Below are 10,359 nucleotides of genomic sequence, written 5' to 3'. Positions count from 1 at the left end.
AGCTGCAGTTCAACCTCCACCACCTCCGATTCCCCCCCGCCGCAAGTGCCCGGTGGCTCTGCCAGAGAAGTTTTCTGGTGAGAAAGGACTTTTTCAGATTTTCCATGCCCGATCGGACCTGTACATGCGCCTATGACCTGAGGATTTCCCGACAGAACAGATTCATGTGGGCTTTATCATTAACCTATTTTCAGGCATGGCAGCTAAATGGGCTTCGGGAGTTCTCACTAATGACCCCCTGCTCAGGGACTATCAAGGTTTCATGACAGCGATGGCCAGATTTTTCCGTGACCCCCTGTGCATGCAGATGGCTTCTTGGAAGATCAGGTCGTTTTTTGTTTTTTTTAAACCTAGTCATGATAGGCTACGTAAATCTTTGCGTAGCCTATCATGTCTTTCTTTCTTTCTTTCTTTCTTGATCCGTGGCGGAATTCTCTGCCATCCCTACGCAGGGAGCGACGACAAATGGAGGACGCCAAAAGCAGGCGCTCCACTCGTTTGGCGCTAAAACAACGGTCGCGTCCCGAGGACCCAAGGGAAAGAGGGAGGATCTCTCCATAGCCCATACGTTCAGAGTCTTCCCGCGGTTCTCCTTCAAACGGGGACCAATTGCCTTACCTGGAGCTTAGGCTACTCTGTTATCTTTCCCCAGTGCAGTTCCTTGCTTAGTCGCTAGTGACTAGTATCTGAAAGAGTCATAAAGGAAGAAAGCCTTGGAAAGAATCCTCACAGTCTGTGTCCTGAGTTGGCTATTGGAGGGAACTGCAAGAGGCAGCTAGGGCGCTCCCATCACCTATCACCACCATTTGCGGCCGCAGCAGCCTGGATGTGGCTGGAAGTCCGGCTGTGGCTGGCGGCTCCATGGCAAAGCCGCGGAGTGGAGCTGGCTGGGAAGGATTCCAGTGGGAGGGACAGATCGCCTCCCCTCCACCGTGTATGCCCTGGACCGGAACTGGGTGAGTAATCCGCCCATCCTTACTCCTCATAGGGCTTTGTTTCCAGTCCCCTGATCATCTTCATTGCCCTCCTCTGAACCCTCTCCACCTTGTCTGCATCCTTCTTCAAGTGTGAACCCAGAACTGGACACAGTGCTCCAGATGAGGCCTAACCAGTGCTGAGTAGAGGGGAACTAGTACTTCCTGGGATTTGGAAGCTATACTGCTATTAATGTACCCCAAAAGAGAACTGGCCTTTTTTGCAGCCACATCACATTGTTGGCTCATATTCAGCTTGTGATCTACGACAATTGCAAGATCCTTCTCGGTTGTCATATTGTTGAGCCAAGTATCCCTCATCTTGTAACTGTGCATTTGGTTTCTTTTTCCTAGGTGCAGAACTTGGCATTTATCCCTATTAAGTTTCATTCTGTTGTTTTCTGCCTAGCGCTGCAGCCTATCAACATCACTTTGAATTTTGTTTCTGTCTTCCGGGGTATTAGCTATCCTGCCCAGTTTTGTGTCATCTGCAAATCTGATAAGCATTCCCTGCATCTCCTCATCCAAGTCATTAATAAAAAAGTTGAAGAGCACTGGGCCCAGGACTGAGCCCTGCTGTACCCTGCTTGTTACCTCTCCCCAGTTTGAGAAGATCCCATCAATAAGCACCCTTTGAGTCTGATTCTGTAGCCAACTGTGGATCCACCTGATAGCTGTTTCATCTATTTCACTTTGAGCTAGTTTGCTCATCAGGATATCATGGAGCACTTTGTCGAAAGCTTTGCTGAAGTCTGTCAGGTGGAAACTGAGCCAATAGAACCCCAGAGCAGTTCTGATTCTGAGGAGGATCAGCAATCCATGGGAGAGGAGCCAGCTCATCCCTCACAGGCACAGCAGCTGGCAGAGATTCCTCCTGCCGGCATTACTGAGATAGATAGTGACCTGGGCAGTGAGAAAGTGAGGGAGGGGGGCTTGCTAGACACTCGACGCAGACAGCGACGAGCGATGGAGGGCATGGAAAGGAGGTGTAGCGCCCGTTTGGCACGCAAGCAACGGCCACGTCCCGTGGACCCAACGGAAAGAGGGAGGATCTCTCCCTAGCCCATAAGTTCAGGGTCTTCAAGTGATTCTCCTTCAAACGGGGATCAACTGCCTACCCGGAGCATAGGCTACTCTGCTGTTCATTGCTTAGTCGCTGGTGATTAGCATCTGAAAGAGTCATTAAGTTGTAAAAGGATTAAAGCTTTGAAAAGAATCCTGTCCTCTGTGTCTTGAGTTGGCTATTGGAGTGTACTGAAAGAGGCCGCTAGGATACTCCTGACAAAGTCGAGGTTTGTTATGTCCACAGCATTCCCACAGTCCACAAGGGAGGTGACCTGATCAAAAAATGAGATTGGATTAGTCTGGCAGGATTTGTTCTTGACAAATCCCTGTTGGCTTCGAGTAATCACTGCATTGTTGTCAAGGTGCTAACAGATGGATTGCTTTATCATCTGCTCCAGAATTTTCCCAGGGATTGATGTTAGACTGACTGGTCTGTAGTTCCCAGGTTACTCCTTTTTGCCCTTTTTGAAGATAGGGACAACATTAGCCCTCCTCCAGTCATCTACCACTTCACCCATCCTCCATGATTTTTCAAAGATAATAGACAGTGGTTCTAAAAATTCTTCTGCCAGTTCCTTCATTACTCTAGGATGCAGTTCATCTGGCCCTGGAGATTTGAACTTATTCAAAGTAATTAGGTGTTCCTTGACCATATGCCTATCAATCTCAAGCTGCAATCCTGCCCCTTCAGCCTGTACTTTGCCTTTGCCAGGGGGCTCATAGACCCTCTTTCGGGAGAAGACTGAGCCAAAGAAGGAATTGAGCACTTCTGTCTTTTCTTTGTCATCTGTTATAATATTGCCATCCTTATTTAGTAGTTGAACCACCATTTCTTTCCTCAGTCTTTTACTAAGCACGTAGCTGAACAAAGCCTTTTTGTTGTTTTTAGCATCCCTTGCTAACCTCAGCTCATTCTCAGCTTTAGCCTTCCTGACACCATCCCTGCAATTCTGTGCTATCTGCCTGTACTCTTCCTTTGTTGCTTGGCCTTCTTTCCACTTCCTATATGTGTGCTTTTTTGTTTTCAGGTCATCTCTAAGCTTTTTGTGAAGTCACATTGGCTTCTTCCGTTATCTTCCACCTTTTTTGTTGTTGGAATTGTTTGTAATTGTGCCTTGAGAATTTCCTTTTTTAAAAACTCCCTTCTATCTTGGACTCCTTTTCTCATTAGAGTCTCTTGCCATGGGACCTTGCTTTTTGTTCTGAGTTTATTAAAATTGGCTTTCCTAAAATCCAGGGTGCACTTGGCTACACTCTGCTTTTGCTTCCCTTAGAACCAAGAACTCAAGCATAACATGGTCACTTTCCCCCAGAGTTCCTGTAACTGCTACTTTATCCACTAAGTCATCTCTGTTGGTTAGGATCAAGGATAGCCGATCCTCTAGTTCCTCCCTCCACCTTCTGTAGGAGGAAATTATCAGCAACACAAGTCAGGAATTTTTTGGAGGGGCCATGTTCTGCAGAATTTGTCTCCCAACAAATATCAGGGAAATTGAAGACCCCCATTACTACTACATCATGCTTCCTTGAAGTCCCCCATTACTACTACATCATGCTTCCTTGAAAAGCAAAGGCAATTTGCTTTTCAAAAGTGTTATCTTCGTCTTCTCCTTAGGGATATACGAAAGGCACTTACCTTTCGCGGATTATGTTGATGGTGGTGGTGGGGAGGCGCTCCATTCTTCCTCCCCTGGAATCCTGGCTGGCCGGCTGTGCTCTGCAGGGATTCTGCGGAGTCACCGGCCGGCTCCGCCAGCAGCCGGACATCCGGCCACTGGCTAGCAGGGATGCAAATGGCGGAGGCCGTAGCTGACACCGTTTGTGTCCCTGCAGTCAGCCGTGATAGGCTACGTAAATGTTTATGTAGTCTATCACGGCTGACTTAAAAAACAACAACACGCGTACGCAAATGGCGGCGCCCACGGCCACTGTCATTTGCGTATGCGCGTTGTTGTTGTTGTTGTTGTTTTTAAAGTCAGCCGTGATAGGCTACGTAAACATTTACGTAGCCTATCACGTGTTTTTTTAAACTTAGCCATGATAGGCTAAGTAAATCTTTACGTAGCCTATCATGTTTTTTTTTAAACTGGAAATGGCAGCGGTGGCAGCCGGTCGGAAGACCGGCCGCCGCAGCCGAACCGCCACTGGAGCCGCCGCTGGAGCCGCCGCCAGGAAGATCCGCTCCAGGTAAGTCTCGTCCTGGGGGGGGGCGGGGGGGCAGACCGTTCCGCCACCGATTTTGGGGGGCCGAATGCACTGGCATTCGGCCTCCCCGAGATCCGTGGCGGAATTCTCTGACATCCCTACTTCTCCTCTTGCTCTCTGGGAGCTTGCTTTCTTGTATAGCCCCTAGACCAGCTGGAGCAGCTTCCTCTGCTCTGCTCTGTTCTGCTCAGCTACAAGGTGGGAAACAGACTGAAACTTCCTGCCCACACAGCTGCTTGGAGTACTCAGGGCACATCCCTGCAATTCAACTGGAGCTCTCAGGAGCACATGGTGAGCACACGGCGACTCAAATGACAGTCCCCTGGGCTTATTCCAGCCCACTCACCACTTTGCCTTTGGCTCCTCCTCCACTGCAAGTCCCCTGTCAAGCTCCTGTTTGCTCTCCCTGTTTGCTCTCCCTGATGGCTCTCTCTGTGGGAGCTTGCTTGCTTGTATAGCCCCTAGACCAGCTGGAGCAGGTTCCTCTGCTCTGCTCAGCTAGGAGGTGGGAAGCAGCAGGTAGGAGGGAGGAAGCAGCAGGACAGTAGAAGGATCCAGGACAGATAAAAGAAAGTACTTCTTCACACAGCGCATAGTTAAACTATGGAATTCACTGACACATGATGTAATGATGGCCACCACTTTGGATGGCTTTAAAAGGAGATTAGACAAATTCATGGAGGAGAAGGCTATCAATGGCTATTAGTCCTGATGGCTATATGCAGCCTCCAGTATCAGAGGCAGTATGGCTATGTACACCAGTTGTTGGGGAACATGGGTGGGAGGATGCTATTGCACTCATGTCCTGCTTGTGGGTTCCTGGTCAACAGTTAGTTGGCCACTGTGTGAACAGAATGCTGGACTAGATGGACCCTTGGTCTGATCCAGCACGACTCTTCTTATGTTCTTATCTTCATAGGGCCACAAATGTGGCCCTGTGTTATATGCTCACTTCTGGGCCTCACTGTTTTATTTATCATAACTATTAATCCAAAATGTAATTCAGTTAATGGGAATACAAAGTAGAAATTCACACCACTACCTTGTCAGCATGTTTTCCCCAACCCTTTCCCCCTTCTGCTGCCCTTTTTAATGCCTATCCAATAAAATGGCTTTTTAAAAAACATTTCAGATACCTTGTCGCTCATCATGTTGACTCATATAAAATGCAGTCAACTGCCATCACTTGAAGAGGAAACATGATGCTATCTGAAAGAAGAAGCCAAGTGAGAAGAATGAAAAGCACTGCAGGGATTTAAGATTATATATCAAGAATAAATTGAGAGAGCCAAGTATCCAATTCATAATTCAAATGCACAGTATGGACTGTTTTACAGCATGGGCATGGTGTATAACATACTGGCTGCTGACAAATATAGTTCATATCATAGATCAGACCATCCCTTTTCACAATGCAACTTGTTCGGCTTGCTACCTGCACTTTCGCATACGTAAGTGCTATATTTTGCGGCTGGTTTATCTAGCATTTATTACAAACAGGATTCTGATCGAATGACAGCGTGTAGTCTGCAAAGCAGCAATTCACTCTGCTATCAGTCATAATTTGCCTCTGCAGAATCCTCATTCCCATTTTGAGGAAGAGATATATTGGAACTTTAATTTCACTTGCTGGCTTTTTAAACCTCATCTCTGGGGTTTCATTACATCCTATACAAATGGATAAAGCCCTGGGAGTCCTTCCACCATTTTAAATAAATGTTGATCATAGGCTTGAATTTGTAACTTCTTACCCTGTGTCCACCTCTTAGCACACACACACATCCTGGCAAACTAACACAAAACACCAGAAACTGTGAGAAAGTTTATTGTTAGTAAATCATGTTTCATAGATGAGCTTCTTAGCTCTCACAGCAAAAAGCTTAATGGTTGCAGTACTCCAGAAATCAAATAGATGATGGCAGTTAGCTATAGGATCCATACATAATTGTAAGAACAGTCAAAAGATAATAGCTATAACTGTGTGAGAGATCCATACAACATGATTTCCCTGTTGTAATCTTTATAGTTCAGGATACAGGGCAAGGGGCTCAAATGATTCTTGGTAAACCATCCCTGGCAATCAAAGATAGGTGTTCTAGAAAAAGACTTAAATAAATCCACACACATAGAGATTTAGATGACCACAGTTTCAACTTTGGTATCTCCATGCTAAATGGGTCCAGGCACAGAAAAGTCCAAGAGTCAGGATCATTCCAAGTCCGCAAGCACTATATCAACAATGAAGATACATAATCCATAGGCAACAGGAATTCAAGGTCTACGAAAAGCACAGCGATACCTTCCATGGCAGGAATGATTCACAGAACAAACAGACAAGTCAAGTTTCAAGGAGAAACACTGAGTGAAACAAACTAAGTTCATATGAGAAGCGTTTCCCACAGCTCAGACAGAAGGAAGGCCCAGACATGAAAAGTTACAGGCAGTATACGATGGACAGTAACATACGGACATTAAAGGTGATGTTCCCAGCAAAGGCTGTCAGCCTGGGCATCATCTTAAAAACAAGGGGGGGCTACAAAACACATCTCCTAATGATCAAATTGACAGGGGGATCATAGCCGATCAACACAACCTATGCCAAACAAGGTATTTCCATTCTGTCCTCTTGAGTTGATGTCTCAACCTGTGTGACACCGCTGAAACCCCCCGGCCCCTTCTGCTATTTCTCATGGAGAGTCTGTTGGCTATCTTAACTATGGGCATGACATTCAAGGACGACCACTAGCAAATGGATGGGAGAAACTCACTCAGGTTCTGCTAGTTTCTCAGAAAACTGACAGAGATAAGCTCACATTTATTCTGATATTCCACTGGCTGATTAAGCCCAAACCTTCCCCACTTCCTCTTACCACTAGCTGAATAATTGATGTGATTATTTAGTAATGATGCCTCCTGTTAGAAAGGCAATTAGCAGAGTAAAACAACAAAAGGCAAAACAGAATGAGCATTCACCAGTCCCACATGCACACAGGCTATAATAGGTGACCACACCCGTCTTCAGTGAAGGGACGAAAAATAGTTTTACTAACAAATATTCTTGCATATACAATGCAGGTACAGCAAAGGGTTTCAAAAGAATTTGTTCAGTCCATCTTGTGCTCCACTACACTGGCAGGAGTGAGACAGCAAACGCACATGCTCCCAGCAACGGCGGAAGTCAGGGCGGAGAAGAAGGGGAGGTGCAAAAAGGAAGAAATCGTAAGAAACCACACCGTAGGCTATAGAGATCTTGGGGCTAGCTGTGGTCAAAATTCCCAGAAACTAACTAACTGCAACACTGCCCCCTTCCAGTAACTTACAGATGACGCTGCGATATTCCCAACAATGAGGCGTAGCCAAACTCGTAGGCCCTGGGCTTCTCAGTATTGAACTGGGCTCTAAACTCCTTTGGACCACTTCTGATCAGATTCTGACTGTAAACTATAGAGCCTGCTGCTGCGCTGGGCCCTGACACTTTTGCAGGCCTGAAACCTGTTGCACCGGGGCTTTCTTCTGAGCAGACATGCAAAGGATTGGGCTGTGCTTGGCATACCTGAAACCTGTTGCACTGGAGCTCAGCTACCTTCCTGGTAGAGATGGGGGCTGCGTCAGCCAGAACTAGGGTCTCTGACTCCCATTAGTTGAGATTCTCAAGCAGAAGAATCTAGGAAAACAGGGTTAGTAAACACAGAGCTCAGGAAAGCAAGTTGGAGATAATTAAGCTGAAAGGTGAAGGCAAGAGGCAGGAGTCTTGAGAGGTAAATGAACATTGGGAGAGGCAAAGGGGAGAAGCACGCATGGCTCTCACATCTGCTGGCTCTCTTTTATGGTTTCTGGAGACCGACATGGTTTCTGAGGTAACTGGTAGTTTGTTAGGCAGATGGCTGGCTGGCTGGCTTGCTTGCACACCGGGCCTGCCCTGTCCTAGCACACAGAGAGAAAAACTAGAGACATCTAGAGGATTGGCATGGAACATTCGCAACAAAGGGCAGACTGAATAGTCTGATCCACATGATGGCTCGTCTAGAGGCGGACTATTTCAAACTAGTAATAAAAGATGAGAGAGACCACTGAAATAGCCAGTCCCTAGTCCAGGGTTGGAATTCAGTCTTGGGCTTCAGTCCCATCACAGAGCCTTCCTGCTTTGTCAAAATGCCCTGTACAAGTGTGTGCGCATGCAATATATATATATGTATGTATGTGTGTGTGTGTATTTCTTCAAATGATATTGTTCCTAGGGATATTGTCTCTTTGTCTCCCTTTTACTGGAGAACATACAAAACTACTTAAGAAGGTAGTGTCTGGCTCCCGCCCACCGCTCCACATACCACTTCCTTTAGATTCTCTCCAACTGACATATAAAGCAAAAGAAGTCACCGAGAAGAGGTGCATAGTAATTGGCAAAGGATTGTGGGATACTAAAGGGATGAAATAATGGAAGGCTAGCCTTGGGCTTTCTTCCTCGAAGGGCTATGTAGGAAAAGATGAGTCCAGGAATGATAATTCACATGAAAAGACATCATAGGAGCTCAGATTCCCTTGTTCTGTTGTGGTGTACAGCACCTCACCTTGAAGAGTCAACCTGCAAAAGGGAAGCCTGATTTCTTCTGCCATTGTATCGTGTGCTCATCTGTATTCTGTCATTCAGCTGTTCAAGTGCAGAAATCTGTTCTCTACCCTTGCAAAAAGGACACATTGCTACTAAAGGAAATCAGAAAGACCTGCAACAAAATGTTGCAGTGTGGAGTGCTCCTGTTCAGGGTTACAGCCAGCAATACCGTCTTCTAAGATAATCCATTCCATTCCCGCTCCATTCCTCCCCCATCCAACCGTCAGCCAGCATTCCATCACCACAAGGCACGTCCGGTCAACATTGGGGTACCTTGGGGTTGCCCCCTCCACCTGACGGTTTTTCCTCTCTTTTGTGTGTGTTGGGGAGGGGTAGTTCTACAAACCTTGAAGTTCCCCTAAGTCTCTCTTGTGTGTGCATGATGCCATTTTGGCTACATAAGGATTCACGCTCAGACCATGAGTTTGCTATTAGTATATAGGACAAAAACAATATTGCTTTTGCTGGACCAGGTCCTTCTCCTCCAACATTCTGTTCCCAATAACTGCCAAACAGTGCTTCTGGAAGCTTATAAAAAGGTCATAACTGTATGCATTTCAGTATGTGTTGTTGTTGTTTATTCGGTCAGTCGCTTCCGACTCTTCATGACTTCATGGACCAGCCCACGCCAGAGCTTCCTGTTGGCTGTCGCCACCCCAGCTCCTCCAAGGTCGAGTCTGTCACCTCCAGAATATCATCCATTCAGTATGCGTACATGTGTATATATATGTGTGCGTGTGCATATGCGTGTATATATATATATATATATATATAGAGAGAGAGAGAGAGAGAGAGAGAGCGCATCCCACCCAGGTTACTATTTTTCCTGCTCAAACTAGTCATCCAAGAGGGGTGAGCAAGGAAAGGGAAATTCAGGGGTAAAGAAAAAATGATGCTGTAGGCTCCAAGGGAAGAAGGAGGAGCTCTCCTTGTGTACCAGACTGGATAAAGGCTTCATTATGTGTGTTTTACTTGCATGGGGGGGGGGTGTCCTAGGAGGGGTATTTTGCTGCAGGAAGACTTTTTATTTATTGATTTATTTATTAAATTTATTAATCGCCCATCTGACTGGTCACCCAGCCACTCTGGGCGATGTACAACCCACCATAAAACAATTAAAAAAATAAAATTTTACCATAAATTTTTATTTTTAAAATACCCTAACCCACCCCAAATGCCTGCCTGAACAACCACGTTTTTAATGCACGACGGAAGCTCATTAAAGAGGGGGCATGACGGAGTTCCCTAGGGAGGGAGTTCCACAGAGTGGGGGCCACCACAGAGAAGGCCCTCTCCCTCGTCCCCACCAGTCTAGCTGTCCTGGCTGATGGGACAGAGAGAAGGCCATCCGAGGCTGATCTTGTTAAGCGGCCTGTCTGGTGTTGCTGGAGGCGCTCCTTAAGATAGGCTGGGCCGGAACCATATAGGGTTTTAAAGGTCAAAACCAACACCTTGAATTTGGCCCGGAAAACAACTGGTAACCAGTGTAACTCCTTCAGCACTGGA

Source organism: Heloderma suspectum, chromosome 3 (assembly GCF_057233095.1).
Source record: "Heloderma suspectum isolate Gila_16-S chromosome 3, 16-S_ref, whole genome shotgun sequence".
Classification (NCBI taxonomy): Eukaryota; Metazoa; Chordata; class Lepidosauria; order Squamata; family Helodermatidae; genus Heloderma; species Heloderma suspectum.
This window is presented reverse-complemented; position numbering follows the sequence as displayed.